At 43.6% G+C, this 18,458-nt stretch overlaps 1 protein-coding gene across 5 annotated transcripts in view; it reads right to left on the minus strand.

The window, feature by feature from the left end:
* ZNF423 (zinc finger protein 423) overlaps positions 1 to 18,458 on the minus strand; it is a 265,551-nt gene that overhangs the window by 206,006 nt on the left and 41,087 nt on the right. The window lies entirely within an intron of this gene.

Below are 18,458 nucleotides of genomic sequence, written 5' to 3' on the forward strand. Positions count from 1 at the left end.
TTGGTGCATCCATATGTCCCATCCCTCTCTGAAACACCAATGGGAAGCTCAGCACTAGCAGTATTACAAAGCAGCCAGTTGAACTCAGCAAGTTTCACACATTTAATGCCAGTGGAAAAGTCTGACAGATTAATACAAACCAAAGTCTTAAAATTACCCCCACAGAAATCAGTCGTGCACCCAGAAAGTGAAGTGAGAGATTTTGTCTGCTTAATGAGAGCAGCGGGGGCCAGACACAGGCTCAGAGCAACAAAAATCAATCTTGCACACAAAAAAGGACAAAGGGCCAGGTAGGACAGCATAGAGGGGAGGGCCACGTTGACAAGCTTCTCCAAAAAGAAGGGCAAGTCTTTCCTAGGAGCTGGCGTACCCAGGCAAAGGTCAATGGAGGAGGCAGAATGTATGTCAGCTAGGGCATAAAGTATTGCAAAAGTAGGGAAAAAATGAAAAGCAAAATGAAAAGACGACTTGGCTGGACAAAAATCTAATCCTACTACTATTAGGGATTACAGGACCTCTGGGTCAGCAGCAACTTGAGATCAGCACTACTGCAACTACCTGTGCCATGCTGAGAGCTAAAACCAGAGCAAGCAGCAGGTGCCACTTCATCGTTCCTGGCCCCTACCCCACCGAACCCAGAGCAAGATGCACAGAAGCACCGAGACGCTTGGGAACCCAACACAGGGACAGCAGCCATCTCCAGGGACCCCTGGCCTATCCTCCATAAATATTTCGTGTCTTAGAAAGTCAGCGGAGCCCACACCTGTCAGCAATCCCTGTAAACAGAAGAATCCCCGATTAGAAGAGGCAGATCTTTTGTCTGTGAAGCGAGAGCCCAAAAGGAGGAGCGAGGGTGGCAGGCGAGCGAGCAGGGCTGCAGAGCCGCTCCAGCAGCGCCAGCGGACATCTCGCAGCTCTCCTGCCGCAGCAGCGCCGAGGTGCCGACCCAGGGAGGGGGAGGCAGCGAGCCGGGACCCGAGGGGGTTTGCTGCAGTATTCAGACCTCGGGCTGGCGTGCTCCAGGGAGCGGCAGCTCGGGTATGTGGAGCAATTTAGGTGGAGGCTGGCAGACGTATTGCACACGGACTGAGACTGCAGTGCACCACCAAGGCTGGAAAGGGTCGTGCTGGTCCAGCTCTTCTCTTCGAGCCCCGAGCGACACGCGGAGCAGGAGCGGGAGGCCACAGCCGTGCCCCCCGTCCGGTCAGGTGTCTGCGGGCACACGGTGCCGGACGGAGCCCACCACCGACACCTCTGGCAGATGGCCGCCCCCCGGCCTCAGCCCATCCCTCACAAAAATTACATAAATTCAAACAAGGCAGGGGAGGGGGGGGGGGGGGGGGGAGTGGAAAGAAGGAAAACAAATCAGGATCATTTCAGAGCGGTACAAATAGGAGGCTCCGCTGGCTGCAGGAGAAACCAGCTGATGCAATTATCCTGGCGGCCGGCAGTAGACCATCTGCCCGGCTCCCGGGTTGCTGTTGTTGCAGTCTCAGCGGGGCTCGCTCCCAGAAGAGCGGGGCCCCGCGGCCGGGAGGGAGCCATCTGCCCGGCCCCGGGCTGTTCGTGCCGCGCTCCGCGGGGGACGGCCCGGGAGCCAGCCCGCTGCCCAGCGGCCCCGGGGCACGGACACGCGGGGCCGAGCCTGGCCGGGCTCGGTGGCCGGAATGGGCAGCTGCGCTGCGTTTTCTGCAGGGGATTTGCTCGCTCTCCCATGCCACCACACAAACCGGTTGTGTTTGTGGAGCATCTTTGTGCCTGCCTGTGTTTAGCGTTTACGCGGTGTGCATGGGGGGGAGTCTGGGACATCCCCTATCCTTCAGGGAGCGGTGGGGACACTGAGGAACCAGTGACAGCCACCCCATCCCACAGAGCTGCTCCAGGGTTGGGCCCCAAACCTGTACCCCATGATTTATGCCACAGTGAGGGTGATGACTGCCACCTTCATTTATATTTTGTCACTTCTACGTTTGTCAATAAAACACAAGTAGAAAATTACACCAAGAGGGAAAGGGACGAGCTCTGTCAAGGAAATTTGACGAGAATGCAGTTCTGAGGACTTCCATTGCAGGTAGCTACCTTTGCTAAGGCACGGCAGGTACATTTGATCTTTCTGGAGTTTTCCCTGTTACACCGTGTCTACTCTGGAGGTATAGGAAGTGCCCTGCATCACCCAGGGCTTGTGCTGGGTATCGCCTGGAGCCAGGTTTCAGTAACAAGTCTGCTCTCACTGAAAACTTGTCAGGCTCAAACAGAAAGAGGTAAGAAATTGTAGAATTTTTTTATCCTTTTTAACCATATCAAGTCCATACACCTACTGCTGCCCAAGGCTCAGTCTCTGAGCATTCATCTGCAATCAATTAAACAAACAATCCAGTGTCCAAGTGGATTTCATTCTGAATTTCAGCTTTCAGTCAATAAAAATTTATACTTTTCCACTCCCAAATTAATTGCTATTCAGAAAGAAATTAAGTAGGGAGGGATGCAAGCCTGTGCCAATCCATCTCACCACTTCCCCAACACTGACAAGTCCCTGGGCACTGAGCACAGCAAAACTTGCCCATGGCCAATTTGCTGGGCCATTATTTCAGGACTGGCAGCTTCAGGAGGAATGTAAACTAAGGGACACAGTGCTTTCCCCATCCCTTGCTGCCCTCAGCCAACGCCAGCCCCATCCCATCCCTGCAGCCTAGTGCTTTCCTCTCTAAAGCTAAAGCATGAGACCGGCAGTGACAAGGCTGATGAACCCAATAACAAGTACTAACACAATATGTGGCTGTGAGTTATCAGACCACACTTACACTTCAGTTTTAATTTAGACAATGCCTGGAACTGTTGTCAGTCACAGCTGGACTATTTATCTCTTGAAGTGAATAAAGGAAAGGGAACTCTGAACACGGCCAGGACTGGCCCAACCTGTCACCACATCCCCACTCCCACGTACTGCAGCCTCTCCCACAGTGCATTTGCCTGTATCAGCTGCTCACCATTTGCTGAAGCTCTCTCAGCAGATTTGGGGGGCTTTCCTCCTTCCTTCACCCTGCTGTTGTTTCTAGAGGTTTGAGACTAGAGCTACCATTGACCAGCACCCCCTACTACTGCCTGGGGACACCAGCTCAGACTGGACCACCAGCGAAGCATACATGTGTAAAACCCCATTTCTGATGGAAACCAGGCTGAAATTCTGCATGTGACCTCATTTTTTAGTGGTCATGTGTGTGACATAACCAAGGGTCAAATTCAGTGACAAACCTAAGTCAGGTTATGCTGTGTAATAAACAATATCCTCAGACTATCCCCTCCTTCACATTTTCAAGGACTCTTTCCCTTTCCTCTGTTCCTTTTCCCAAAATGGAGCTGACTGTAAAGATGAGCTGGGACTGCTGGAAGCAGAGCTGCTGCACTGCAGGGAATCCAACATGAAGCCAGGCAGGGGCCAAAGCACCCAACAATAGTGGAACAAAGGTAAAAGTAGGAGTGGAATGGAAAGCCCCACACTGTTCTTAAAGGAGTATTATGGTTACTGCTGCTCCACCTTATGACAATGCAAGCCTAGGTGTACCCAGGCAGAAATAACTCTAAATTTCATCAGCCATGATTACAGCCTCCACCATGGGATGGCACAGTATATGTAACAGAGAAGCAAAGAGAATTGCTTTCATGTTTCAGGATGCAAATGGTTAATATTGGCCACTAAAAACCATTCTCATTACAACGAGGCAAGGAATAATGGGGATTAAAGTAACTTAACTGAAATCTTGTCCTCCTGTCTGATACAGGTTAGAAGGAAAAACAGCAGTTCTGATACTGCAAAAAAACTTGTAGTGCTTTCTCTCTACAGGAGGAAAATTCTTCTCAGGCTTTGTTAGTACCACTCCTGCACTCCCTTCACTCACAAGTTTTGTCCTTGGGCCCACAAGAGTCCAAGAAATTCTTTGTGGAAGAGAGAACATCACAAGGAGCCCAGCAAAGGGCATCATCACTGGCTCCTGCTTACCCCTTAGTGCCCAGGCTGGGCAAGGAGCCCCGGCACCCACAAACCACAGGGGCCAATGCCAGGGTGGTGATTCACTTGGTTGCACAGAGTGTAATAAAAAGCTATTTTAAGATTTTTATATGCCTTCAAATAATGTTCTCATTGCTGTAGCTACCCAGCATAAACTAAATAAAAGCTCTAATCTCTAAAACACAGTACCTTTTTTCCAAAAGCATGGAAATGGGGAGGGAAGAATGTACAAACCAAAACAAGTGGGTATACTTCTTGTGGGATCTGCACTATGGAAGAAATGCAGAGCAAGTCTCCCTCTCCCTAGAGGGTCTTTTTTCAAGAGGGAGAATAATAATAATGTAGTAATAATAAGCACTTATATAGCGCTTTACAATTTTCAAAGCACTGTGTAAACATCAACTAATGGGACACAGTAGAATAAGTAGTGTCTAAAATGAGTTTATGTACTGCATTATATTTTTCTACAAAGTGGCTGGGGCTTGTTTTAAAATTAAATTCTCCCACATATTGATACTAGTGCAAATAAATCTTCTTTAAAGAAGTCTAACAAAAACATTTCTCATTAGTTCCTTGACAACCTTCATATTTCCAAATTTTGGCTCAAAGCAAATTGCTTAGATAGTTTCATAGGTGCAAAATTAATTTCGCTTCACAAGAAGAATAGGTGGGCTAACTAACTGCTTAGGGTGATATATCAGTACACTTGTAGGCACACACCAATGCTTTCCGAGAGAAAGTCACATAGAAGATTCAAAATATTTCACAGAAGGATGTTTTTAAGAAAGACACTGAGGAATACAGAGAGCTGGAACTATGGCTACCTTGTGGACAGATGAGCAAGGCAACCAGCACCTTCTCAGTACAAGCCTACACAGCAAGGAAAGAAGTCCCTATACTGGAACTAGAAATCAAGCATCACTTTCCATTTTATACAACAGAATTAACAGGAAAATCATCTATGATAGGGAAAATGAAACAACCACAAAGCAAATCCAAATATTATGACCTGAACTATAACATTGGTGTTACATTTCACTTTCACCTATCCAGCATCTCACAGTGTTTAATAAATTCACTCTGCTCTCCAAGGCACAAATGTTATATCCTCTCTGCATACAACGGAGATAGAAAACATTGAGAGAGGGAGGAAAAAAAACTGACACATGATCCTTCTTCCAGGAGCCATGGTAGAGGCAGAAGGGGGAAAATCTGACTCCAAGTGTTTTCTAGTAGCCTGGAGTATCTTACTATTTTGCAAAGTTTTCTTTCTTTATTATCTATAATTTGCTTTACAGCAAACCCAGGTGCTTCTGTCACGAACCAGAGCCCAGCATACTACAGCATGTAAGCACAGAAAGAAAAGGCTGCACAGGACTGAAGCAACTGAGGAATGGTTTGGTTTTTTCTCATATTCTCAAGCTAGGAATCAAATGCCAGTCAAAAATGCCATGCTGAATATATCTACCTTTAGGCATGCGCTTAACTGTAAGTATATGAGTAATCCCAGCGGTTTCAGTTTTGGGGATTTTAATAGTTGTATGGTTTTCATAACTACAGGAAAAACCCTTTCCAACAAACTGCCAGTGTGACTCCCTGTTGTACTACACCACAATTACTGGAACATATTTGGTATTTCTCAAGAGGTTCAGATAATGAAGAATCCTCCAAATTTTCTATTAGCCCAAACTTAGGAATTCTGCATCAGGGAGTTAACAGCAGAACAGACAGTGTACATTAGGTATTGCAAAAGAAAGAGAAAGAGAGGCAGAAGTATTTATAAAATGTAAACCTTCCTTTAAGTAAGGTTGTTTGTGAACCCAGACTGCAGGTCAACCAATGCTATTGCACAAGCATGCTGGGTTAAAGACCTTATTCTCCTGTATTCCTTTATAAGAGGCAAATTTATTCATATTTTCACACCACAAAGTTTTCCAAAATCTGAACAAGATTAATATTAAATAGAAAAACACACAATAAACCAGTCTCTTTTATTCTTTGATGTGCTATTGGTTTAACACTGAATCACAGACTTCTACTAAAAACCCACATTATTAGTTACACTTACAAGGAAATGTGTAACTTTAAAAGCAAGAAAAGGTATAATGTTGTGGTTGCTTTGGGGATTTTGTTTGTTGGTTTTTCTTCTTGGCAAACAACCAATTTTTTTACTTCATATGACTAAAAATAAGCAAATGGGGGAAGGGGGGGGAAGGTAGGGGGAGGGGGAATCCTTCCTAACAGGGAAAGCCATCAAAATTTGCTGCATCAGAAATTATCCCAGTAAGAACACAAACAAGCACAAGGCACTGCTGCAACTAGAGAGGTCAGGCTGGCCACCAGCTTCGTAGGCCCAAGGACACCAGGTGCTTTGGGCAGCAGAGGCTTTGTCCTCCACAAAGCCACTGTGACATTATAAGCCCAGGCACATGAGCTAGCCCAGGCAGGATGTTCATGGGACATGGTGCTATTTCACCATAGTCAAAATTTGCCCCTAAGAAAACAGACTATAACATAGCCAAAAGAGCTGGAATATACCATAGTATCTCCTGTCACCCAAGCATGGGAGACAGACCAGCCTCTGACAAAGAACTGTCTGGCATTTAAGTGCCAGGATTAGCACAAGCACCCACTTGGTTGTGCGGGCCCCGTGGTAACACAATCTATGGTGCAAGCTAAAAGCAGAATAACAAATCTCCCTTTCCCTTGAGATACATAACCTAATTTCTTAGTGGCATTATTTCTACTATGTTAGAATAGAGAAGAAAATTGTTCCCCAGCAATGCTGCCTCATGCAAGGCAGCTGCCAGCAATCCACCAGCACAGGAGCAGTGAAAGATGCCGGCCGAACTCTGGTCCAGGTGCCTTGTCCCTGCCTCTCAGCAGGAGCTCTGCCCTTCTCTGCTTTGCATTCCTTTCAGAGCACAGCTGCCTGCTTGGCTGGGCCCCCATCCAGAGAGGAACGAGGAGCAGCTTCCAGCCACCGCAGGGACACAGCACCAAGCACTCCACAGCTCACACCTCTGCTGGGACATATTGTGCCAGGAATGGCAGAGAGCGCCAAGCACTTGTACAACTTGAGTCTACTCTTCACAGCTTCCAGTGAACTTCTTCAGGCTGTACTCCTTTGCACCCTGTGCTTCACTATGGATTTGAGCGCTTGCTTCAGCAGCCATCATTGCTGGGCACATTCTCAGGGGGCTCACAGCCTGCCTATCAGCCCCCTGCAGATACACATGCACACCCACTTCCCACACAAGGGGCCACAGCCCAGCCTCCCCAGCTGAGGCTCTTTCCACAAAGGTTTGACCCAAAGCAATGGAACCTGGACAGCAATAAGGAGGCTTTCTCTACGCTAACACACCCCAGACCTGTGCAGGGCCAGCAGAGAGCTACAGGGTTACTTTTCTGAAGGGCTGGTAGGTCAAATTGGCTCTGAAGGAAGCTAGGAAGGCAGCAAGACAAGGAGCCAGAAACAGGAGAACTAACCCCATCAGATCTGTCCTCACCTGGAGCAGCAGTGGGCACAGCCATGGGACTGGGCCAGGCAGCCAAGAGGCAAAAAGCAGTTTCACAGGCTGAGTGTAAGGTAATGGCAGCCTCAAACCAACCAGGGATCATCTCCATGCTCCCCTCCAGAGCAGTGTGTTTAACATATGCCAATTTGCAGACTGTACTTAATCCAGGGGCAACATCAAATCAAGAAAATCTTCAGAAAAAAACCAAATTTGTTGGGATGTGCCAATAAAAGAAAATCAAGTCCAGCCAGCAATAGACAGTAAGAAGGAGAAGCAGATAAATTCCCTCTAATAAAGGGGCCAACTGCCTTCAGCTTCCCAAAAGAGCAGGATTACCACATCTCCTCCCTGCCAGGGCCTCAGCAGCTCCCACCATGGGCTGAGCAGTGGCTGGGGCTGGACTCTGGGCTCACTACCCAGCAGGCAGGCCCACCCTGCCCTATCCCCTACTGCCTGCTTCCTTCCCTGAAGGCACTTCCAGGGCCGTGGTCATGTTCTCCCTAACTGCAAGGAGCAAAACCAGCAAAGTTTCAAAGGAGGAAAAATAAGAGGCTTCAACCTGGGGAGGAAATCCTACCTGTAAGTATTCCCTCTCAAGCTCCCCAAGCTCCACAGTGGGACAGATGCAATAGGAAGGGAAATAAAGTTGCTAAAGGGACTTCATCGACATTTTCTTAGGCTACAGATATGTAGGAATCATCATGGCAATTTCCCTGCCTGTCCCACAGTTGGGCTATTTTCCCTTGAAACCATCATCATCTGTGCATAAATTAAAAATCAAGTTCCTGGTGGCTACCTCAAGCAATGTTTTTATTAGGTGGTTTGAGGTTTGCTAGGAGACAAGAATTTACAGCTGGCATGTGCACCACCCCCAGTGCTTGGACAAACAGGCAGGGTGGAAGAGACCACGTGTGGCCAGGCAAAACACTATTCTCCCAAATAAGACCTACAGAAACAATATTGCATTTTCTAAGGTTCATTTGAAGGGAGTTTTCGAGTGGCACTCTGAGGGACAGCAGAAACAAACAATTTTACTTCCTTTTACCTTAACACTGTGGGACAGAAAGGTTTTAGCAGCCTCTCCTCTGGAGGCAGCCAGGACCTCCAAATCCACTGAAGACAGCAATTTCTCTACCTGCCTTTTTGCTCAAGTTTTGCACCACATTGGCTTTGCTCATGCCAATCAGACAGCAGCAGGTTTTAAGCCACTAGTCTGATGTCTTCAGCTGTGCCACTGACTGCTACAACAGAGAGAACATTTCTTGGATGGCCGTGTGTGGGGATACAAAAACCTCATTTACAACTTGGCATCTCAAGGAGGACAGGGTGGTACAGCAGCAGGTGACAAATTAAAAGCTCATTTTTATATGCACTTTCTTTGGAGCCACATTTTGAATACAGACCCACTGGCAAGGGGGAAAATCATAACTCTGATACTTCTTTATGAAAATATGCATTTTGTGTTTGGGAGAATTCCTGGTGCATGTCAGAGCAGCCAGCAAACCCCATTTACAAGCAATCTGCCTGCATAACACCAACAGCCCCACCACCACCACAGCATGCTTCTGCCAATTGCAGGGGGTTTGTGCCCCCAGGCCCCTGAGCAGCAGCTCCTGCTGCAGCCAGCTCTGCAGGCAGGGCCAGCAGCTCCCCCTCCACAGCACCCTCGGGGTGCTGCAAGCGGGCACACCACGCCTCTGCCAAGCATCTCTCAGGGGTGGGGGTTTTCACACCCTCACCTTTATGTTCAGGCATATTACTGAATTTACTTACATTGAGAAGAATGAAAAAAGAAGCTCTCTGTTAAGTGTTTGAGACCAAAAATAGTAATAAAAATAAATCAAATTGGAGTTCTAAAACAAATATCACTTATCTGTTATCAAGCAGGAAAGAAAACACCCTTGAAATTATAGGAATCAGGTCAATGGACTCATATACAAGCATGGGGCAAGACTCAAGAGCCAAAGACAAGTACTCAGTTTCATTTTAAAACAGCTCATAACACATTGTACCATACTCCTCAAGTATGCTCAGAATCAGACCAAAGTACTTCTTTAAAAAAAAGAAAAAAATCTTTGAGGCAACAACTTTGGCAGACAGAGTTGCCTCCTACATTGCCCACAATGTATCCCTGCCAGAAACACACAATTTTTTCTACCTAATTCTAGTATAAACATAAATAAGGGGCAAGTCACACACAGCCTTCCTTCTCTACTTCCCTACCCCGATATTTTCAGGACTCTGCCACATCCCACATGCCCTCTGGGGGAACAGTCTGGTCAGTAAAAGCAAAGAAATTATGAAGGGCCAGGCATGCCATTTTCCTAGAAATAAAGGAGGCCATGAGCAAATTACGCAACCAAAATGCATCCACAGAATTCAGCAATAAATAATACACAAGCTAGGCATTACTGTGTAATCCAGTATCTCTTTACTCATGTGAGTAATCTAATGAAGCAATAGAAATCTGAGTAATAGCTTGAATAAGTAAATTAGAACAAAGCTACATTTACCTATCAAGCAAAACAGCCAGAATGCTGCTGCTTTTTTCAGCACAGCAGACAGGCTTGTACATCAGAAAAACTTCCTTGCATTTTGCAACCATTTTAGTTGGCCCAACAAAAGATATTACCTATTCCTCTAAGCTTTCTCTTTCATTTAAACATGAAGACACGTTATATACTATATGTATTTGTGTATATTCACAAAGTAAGTGTTGAAAGCCTACTTTTTCCAGTTACCAACCTGATCTCCCCATCTGTCCAAAACCCTGAACAATCGTGAGTCCTCACAGGCCAAGTTCAGATACTGCCATGATCCTAAAATAGTTGAAATGCCAAGAACTCATGACTGCAATCACACTTGTCCTCAAATGTCTCTATAGTAAACAAAAATAACTATATAGCACAACAAATGCACTCCTCCAGGCAGGAAAGCACTGTCACTGCCTAGTATGAGCAGAAAAGCTATCTTGTTTAAGGCATTTGCATGTCTAGTGGTTTTTTTCTGCTTATGCATAATCACACACTTTTCCATTGAGCTGGAGTCACTTTTCAGATCTGTTCCTTCTCTCAATCTTCAGAGTTAAACTTAAAAATAATATAGATACAGTTCCAGGTAAGCCAACCTCCGTGCCAAGACTTTGCACCTAATCATCAAGCACCTGCCGTACTCAAATCACAGCAACAGATTTCCTACTTTCCCTATTTTATTTGTCTCTGTGTTTAGCATCTCCACTTCCCAAAGTATGAAATTCAGCCTTCTACTGTGTTTTTTCTCTACCTCCTTTTAATTTTCTATTTTTTCAGACATGAAATTGAAAGAATACAGAATCACAGTCACTTTCTTTTATGTAAATCTGTACCTGCTCACAGTGACAGATGTTAAACACAACCCAGGTCTCTTGGGCTTCCCCAGTGCCATCTAGGAGCTCCCACAGCCCTGCTGCATCTTCTCCACCTTGAACCTTCCCAGTGCTCCCCTGGAAATCCTCCCAGCAGCAATCTCAGAGTTAGCAGAAGGAGCAGGAGACACTCTCCAGCATTAGATCCTGAATGACCATTCCCATAAAATCTCTTTGCTGCTCTTGCTCTTTCAATTGCAGTGCAAGGAATGAAACTAAAATCCAACACCCACCAAGGCCTGTAAGAAACACTACCACAAAAACAAGACAGACCCTTCACCCTACAGCTGATAGGAGCCTACTCACAGTCTTCCAACACAAATCTCAATTAACAGAGCTACTCAGAGAGCTTGGACTTACACTTAAACATACAACCCAGCTCCAATTGCTGTCAAGGAAAAAAAAAATATACTCACACTAAAGACAACAAAAACAGACATACACCCAGCAAAATACACCACTTCTACTTTGCACCACTCCCTTTTTAAAGCACATTGCAAGTCTGTCTTCACTAACATTATCCTCATTACCACTCAGCTACCCACCATGTGAAGAAAGTTCCAGCAATCAGCAGGTGGATGCTTGGCTAACCTGCCTCAGTAATAACCCAGAAAAAAACTCATCTCAGCCAGGTGATGATCATCAAGAAATGAACAGAGCTGCAAATTTAAGTACCTGGTGAAAGGTGCCTAGACCCTCACCCCAATCTCTAAATTACCTGTAGGCAAATGCGATGTAAAGCCAGTAACAGCTTTTGTGAGTCCAATCGATTGAGTGGTTAAACTTGTTCAGTCAGCAGGCAACCAAGGGAGGCATATAATTTAATGGTAGATGTGGAAACAAAGGAATTTTGATTAGCCTTGGGACTGGAGGGGGTAAAAATACTGGTTTAGGATTTTCCCAGGATATGCATATTAAGAACTTGTCTTTTTGCCCTCTGTGTAATTTTTTTTAATATTTGGAAAGCAGAATTAGGCCACATTTGACCAAACCTCCAGAGCCTAGCAGGAGCCAACAGAGACCGGAGTACAGTGACTGGTTAATTCTTATACTTTTACTCATAACAGGATTTCACTAGTGAGCGATTCATTTTCTGCAGTCCTATCAGAGGCTTAAACAAACTGTTTCTCTACAAGGAGGGATCTTTCCCTCTGCTTCGCTTTAAAACCTGAATGCATTGTTTACGTTCTCTAATATCAACTAGAAATAACTTCTGTGTGAAGAAACTCCAACTGTTACACTTCTGAAGCAGCCTTCGTTATCAGTGCCAGACTCAAGGAGAACATGACTGCGGGTGATGCTATAAAGAGAGACGAGATCAACCCTACTAGAAATTGCCCAGGAGAACACACAGGTAGGGTGGGTTTAAATGAGATCACGACTGAGATTATTTCACCCCCAGCATACCCAAGTGAGCCCTTCAGGTCTCCTGAGTGGCCTCTATGCAGCAAAGGAAACACTCCTCTGCCACAAAGGCTGCCTTACATTTGTACTTGCCACGCAGCTGCAGTAGCAATAAGTCCTTTACTGTTTGTTCAGCTCTTGAAAGTCCTGTAAAGCATTCATCATTCACCTGTCACACTGCACAAACTGAGCCCTTTGAAATGAAAATCTAAAAGTAAATGTGTTAGTCAACGGCTGTTGCTGCAACAAGAAGCGAGCCTGACACCAGCGAGCCTTCAGGCAGGTAATTCAGTTCAACTCGAGACAAGTGAACAACAGTATGTTTTATTTAATTAGGATGAACAGAAGAGATAAACCTCACAGCAGGGCGGGCAATGACAACATTTCAAAAATAATTCATGCCCAGGTAACAAAAGGGCAAATTTCAATTACATAAAAAAGCTAAAAAGTTGACTTAATACATCCAAGGGGGAAGAGGGAAAAAATTAATAATTGTACTGCATATGATTAACAAGTGGCATTTACAAGCTCTACAAATTGGTCTTTCCGTTGCCTAATCTGTGGCTAGACAGGAAAAGGTTTTCTTTCTAAGCAAGTGCAAACAATATAATGAAGGTACTTATGGCTAGATTCAGATGGGTATTGCAGTGCTACCTGAAGTAAGTAATTCTGTGGAAAGCTAACGCCATCCACCAACCCACGGTACTACAGGGAGATCTGTTCTGTGAGCCCATTCCAAATGGCAGCACCCAGTTTCCAACACCATCAGGTCCCTTTGTTTACATTTTTGAAAACAAGCCATTGCAAGAGGTCGAAGCCTGAGCCTTCTGTAGCTGGAAATGTCACAAGAGACCATTTAGTCCCTGCATGTCCTTCTACTCCCCAGAATAATGTGACTCCAACAAGCCACCATACATAATTCACTGCTGCACATCTATATACATCTAGGTGGTGTCAAGAAGATGTAGTACTTAAAACTCCCATCACCTTATTTGTCTAAGAGAAAAAGGAACTAGCTTCTCTCCATTTACTAATGGACATCAGGAAAGAAAATGCATGAGAATCTACTTCTGGGCTCTAAAACATGTGGAATAAATGTACATAAAAGCTCAGAGCTGGTCCTCACTTGGCTCCAGCTCCCACCTGCACTTGCTGAGTCCATGTCCACCAACACACACCAAAGGCAGGCCCTCCCCTCCACCACCATTTGTCAGTCAGGATTTAGCAGGAGTCTCTAACAGGTTTTATATTAGTAGTATTTCATTTCTCCACCACATTTACTAGGATACAAGGGAATATAATAGCCACGCTTTTTCAGAGGCATTTACGGAGAACATTGATGGAGTGATGAGAATCTGATATAGGCATTTTATAAGAAAATTCAATTATTGTGGGTAATTAATAATCTTTTGTGTAAAAGAATATGATAATACATATGATGCATGAGACCAGCAGATTATTTCTATTTCCAAAAAAATGTGGTTTGCATTTTTCAAACGTTGTAATAATCTAAAACTGATTTCACAAATTGGAATTGGAAAGCAAGATAAAAATTAGCCAATTCAATAAAATCGCCAAGTAAACAATTACAAGTGCACTTATCAAATAGAAGTAAATATTAATTCTACAGTATGACAAAGTCTCCTCATTCACAAAGCCAGCAGGTGAGGTAGGGTTTTTAAAATGTTTACTGTAGTAATTGATCACTGGGTACCGCCTCAAGTACTCAATTTGGTTAATTCAACCAAGCTTAAACCACTTACCCACGTTTAACCTAAAAGTTAATTTGGCACCAAACAATAGATAAAACCAAGCCAAAGCCACATCTACGATAAGACAATCTGTATTTACACAAGCTTAACGCATCTACAAAACATCATTTTTATATCCAATTCAGAGGATGGCATGAACATCTGCTTTCACTTCAAGACATTAATTTTCAATTATTGAAGAAAAACAAAATAAATCCTGACAAATTACTGGTAACTGTAGAATCTTTTGTTACTCTATTAGTTTATAATAGTAATTTAGAAATCCTACAATTAACATCCTACGAGAGGTCTCTGATTATTTTTTTTGCATGTGTCATCTGAAGCAATTCAGCAGTGAATGATGTTCTTTAACTTGTGCTGATTGTACACAAATATTTTTCAAGAAAAACATAGGAAGAATTCTCCTAGAGCTGTACAATGGTAGTTGTTCTTCTTCAATGGCTTTAGACATAGCATCACTAAAAAGATGAGATTTCTATTTTCTTCCCGTTTATATTTAAATGTTTTATGTTACCTTTCCCACTCTTCAATTTTTGGCCATGTTTATTCGTTATATTCACTGAGACCAATGGGAGCAGGCCGCAATTAAAAGGTGTTTGCACACAGGCAGGAGTTTCAATCAGTAAAACCAGTTAAATACCACCCAGATCCCGTCCAGAAGAGCATACCAGAGGGAGAGAAAGGCAGGAAAATGGGACTTGTGGAGTTCAGAGGAGAATGCTGCTAGGCTTGTAGCAAAATACACAGGCAAAAATTAAAAACTGCAGGCTAATCCCTGCAGGCAGTGCTCGGAATACTGCATGGATTCAAACACTCTCAAGGCACCAGCCCCACAATGAAACACCAACATCTCCAATTATTCCTAATCCCCCAAAAGCTACACTTGATAAAGAACAATCAAGAGCATAATCTTATTTGATATGAGTTTTATCAATTTTAGCTGCTGCTTTCACTGTATCAATAAAATTCCACCGAAACTTGAATGAACTGTAAAATTAAAGGATAATCGCACAAGTCTCTTGTATTTGGCAATTATGATTATACTTGTCAAAATTTAATTTGTAGAATGTACTGTTCCAGTACCTTCAGGTTCTTCTTTATCAACTGGGAAAAAAGGAAAATTATATCTTTAAGACAAGTATGAAAGACATTGTTACTTCCACAGTCAACTCTGTAACTGAGCTCCAACATTGTATAATTGACTTTGCAAGCAGAACAACAGCAATATAACAAAGAAAATGTCAGTGTTTTCACAGCGCTAATCTATAGCACTAGGAGGGCCTCCTGCTGTCAGCCAGAGCTGACAATACAATAGCTTTCAAAGGGATATTACCATCATGCTTTTATTCTTGACATCAATCAAGACAAAGAGAATCCTTTTCACAAGACATTCAAAATCAAACCTTTGTATGAGCAGATAGGTAAAACAGCATTCCTTTAAAGAAGATCATTCATAGCAATCAACTAATTGGAACTCAGCAAACGTTGAAGTATTTTTATTTACTCTGCAGATAACGAAGTAATGAGCAACCCCCCTTTTCTCTTCTTGACTGACACAAATGAGGCAGGTAGGGTGTGAATCAAAAGTTTCTATCAGCATTTTTTGCCAACAGAAAGCAAAAAAATATGACAGCAATTCTGCAACTTCAAGTAGGATAACAAATCTAGAGTTAATTAGTGCATTCTTTTGCAAAACAGTTTGATTACCAACGAGCATGTTTATGCACAGAATACCCCCGCAAGCTGACAGCAATTTGCAGAACTGTCAAATTCAGCAGCCAAAGTGCATCTGATGCTTAAAACCTCGTGCCAATGCGAGCCCAGTCCCACAAAGAGCAGCCCAGTAATGCCTCCATTACCATTACATGGGACTGGAAATCCACGGGTTGCTGTTACCTGCATCTCAGCACGGCGCCGTCCAGAACCACATCCAAGCACGAGAAGCTGCAGTTTGACCAAGGGGGAGAAGGAAGACCTGCCCTCCTCAGCCCCCTGAGTGGACTGGGTGCCCCCCACTCCCTGCAGTAGCCAGCACCAAACAAACTTTTAAGAACACCGGTGTTAATATCAGTGCCCGTCAGCTGTAATGGGGGACAAGACGGAGTGCTTTGACATTGACAGCTGTGTTATGTTCTGGGGTTCAGGTCCACGTGGTTTTAACAACACTGACTAAAGTATAACTCTTCCTTACAGAGAACTGAAAAAACTCTCAGCAGTTGAGGTTACTGGCAACAGGGCAAGAGTTTGTTCTGAGGAAAATTACTTTCATGGGCTTCATCTGGGATGTGAAGTAAAGCTTCAGAAAGTATTTTACTCCATCACTGCTACCACCACACTGTCCCCTAAGTGTTTATTTTGTAAACCAGCAGAGACTCAATACTCACACTTTTGTTCCATTCTCATTTATGTGAAACCACCTTCCTTTAAGCCAACATTGTCCCCAGCCACCAGCTATAAGGTTAGCATCTTCAAGTTTGCACAAACTAATGGTCAAAACAAATCAGTGAATTGTATTGCAAATCATAAATCCCATGTCAGGGGGAAGCCCAGGGCTACTGCTGGAGTTACAACTGCAGGAATTACTGTAAGTTTCTGCCAGGCTGAACCTGAGACCTTATAATACAGCACAGGGACCACCTGACCTGCAGCTGTGCTGGCATCCACTTTGGGTTTGCTATCACTTCATTTGCAATAATGCTCATCTAAGACTTGTCAACATTCGATACTTCTGTCAAAGTCAATCACTTCTTAAAAGTCAGCATTGCTCCCACTTAAAGTGCAGGCAACGTGCTTTTTGCATGCAGAATAATCCCTTTCATCACGGGCACAGACTGATCCTATTTTAGTGCATAATCTTTCTGAATGAAAAAGGATACACAAATCTCGTAGTAGTTAATAAATAGCAAAGCTGCAATACAAAGTGAAATAAAAGATGGAAAAGAGAAAAATGTTACATTATTTTAAGTCCTAAATGCCACACATATATCCACATAATTTATGCTTGTTTTCTTCTCAGTTGAATTGGGAAACCTATGACCTCAGAGTGCCTTTATTTATTACATCTCAATTATTTCCATGGAAACGTGTACTGTGGCAATCTACTGGGTTGCCAGCTCCCTAGACCACAAAATGTATACAACAGACTTTTTACAAGCAGAAGATATGGGTGAATAGAAAGAAATGAAGAATTTCTTTATCCTACATGCACGTATGAGCTGCCTCCTATTATCCAGAATTTCCCCCAGATTCAGCTCATTCTTAGACTCCCCGTTAGGCAGCTCAAACTAAGACCTGTAATTTACATCCAGTTTTTGCTGAAGCCGAAAACATTTTTTTGCACCTAGAGACCTCAGAAATATTTAGAATCTTTAAAAACTGGGCTTCACCCAGCTCACTGTTGCAAAGACCTTCTAGATTTTTCTGCATTACAGGGATAATGTTTCTCAGTTATGACTTGCCAGTAAGCTACCTACTTTAATTCATAAAAGTGATCACATAAATAATGATCAGTTCTATATCAGAATTAGAGTCAAAATTTCATTATAAAGTATCAACCACTTGCAAGAGATACTGTAGCCTTAAAGTAATGAGGAAGAAAACAAAAGAGTAATAAATGGTAAATATCTAACACTGTATGTCACAAGATGTCAAGGTTTACTAACTGAGCTTCTAGAGCAAATACTGTTTGCACTGGCATAGAACTATTTCCTGAATGTTAAATGTGACACTTTAGCACAGGAAAATATTTTAAACTCCAGAGGCCTGGCCACTAAATGTGATCCCCTCATCTAAGAGAAGTCATGACCCAAGGCCTCCTCCACCGTTCTCAAACTGTGATTCTTCTCTTTTCAAACAATGTATTTCGGAGCATCCCCTAGAAATAGCTCTATCTCTGCCCTTTCTTCTGCCCAGAGACTGTAACATTCATCTACCAATTACTGAAGTAGCTCCTTTAGCAGATTGTCCGGGATTGCGGAGGGTCACAATGCCACGCTGCAAACCTGCCCCACAGCACAATGCTAAAAGGTGCTCTTAGTTTGGGGGAAAATTATTAAGGGAGTTGTACAAAGATGAAGGACTGACTTTACAAAAACTTGATAAACATTTGAAGCACATACAACTTACACTGCAATCATCTATTAAAGAATGGATATTTCACAAATAATATAAAATGGCCCTGGATGGGGTTTCATTTTGTTCTTTAGCTGGTCGATTAACTGCACGCTAATTTTGTTCACTTACAAGTTATTTAATTACAAAAGCTTTGGACTTTTTGTTTCATCTTCTGGGCGTCCAAAGTTCTGATCCTTTTGTGCTTCTACAACAAAGCCTCCGGTCCACTGAGTTTGCGACTT

This window comes from Anomalospiza imberbis, chromosome 12, assembly GCF_031753505.1.
Source record: "Anomalospiza imberbis isolate Cuckoo-Finch-1a 21T00152 chromosome 12, ASM3175350v1, whole genome shotgun sequence".
NCBI classification, from domain to species: domain Eukaryota; kingdom Metazoa; phylum Chordata; class Aves; order Passeriformes; family Viduidae; genus Anomalospiza; species Anomalospiza imberbis.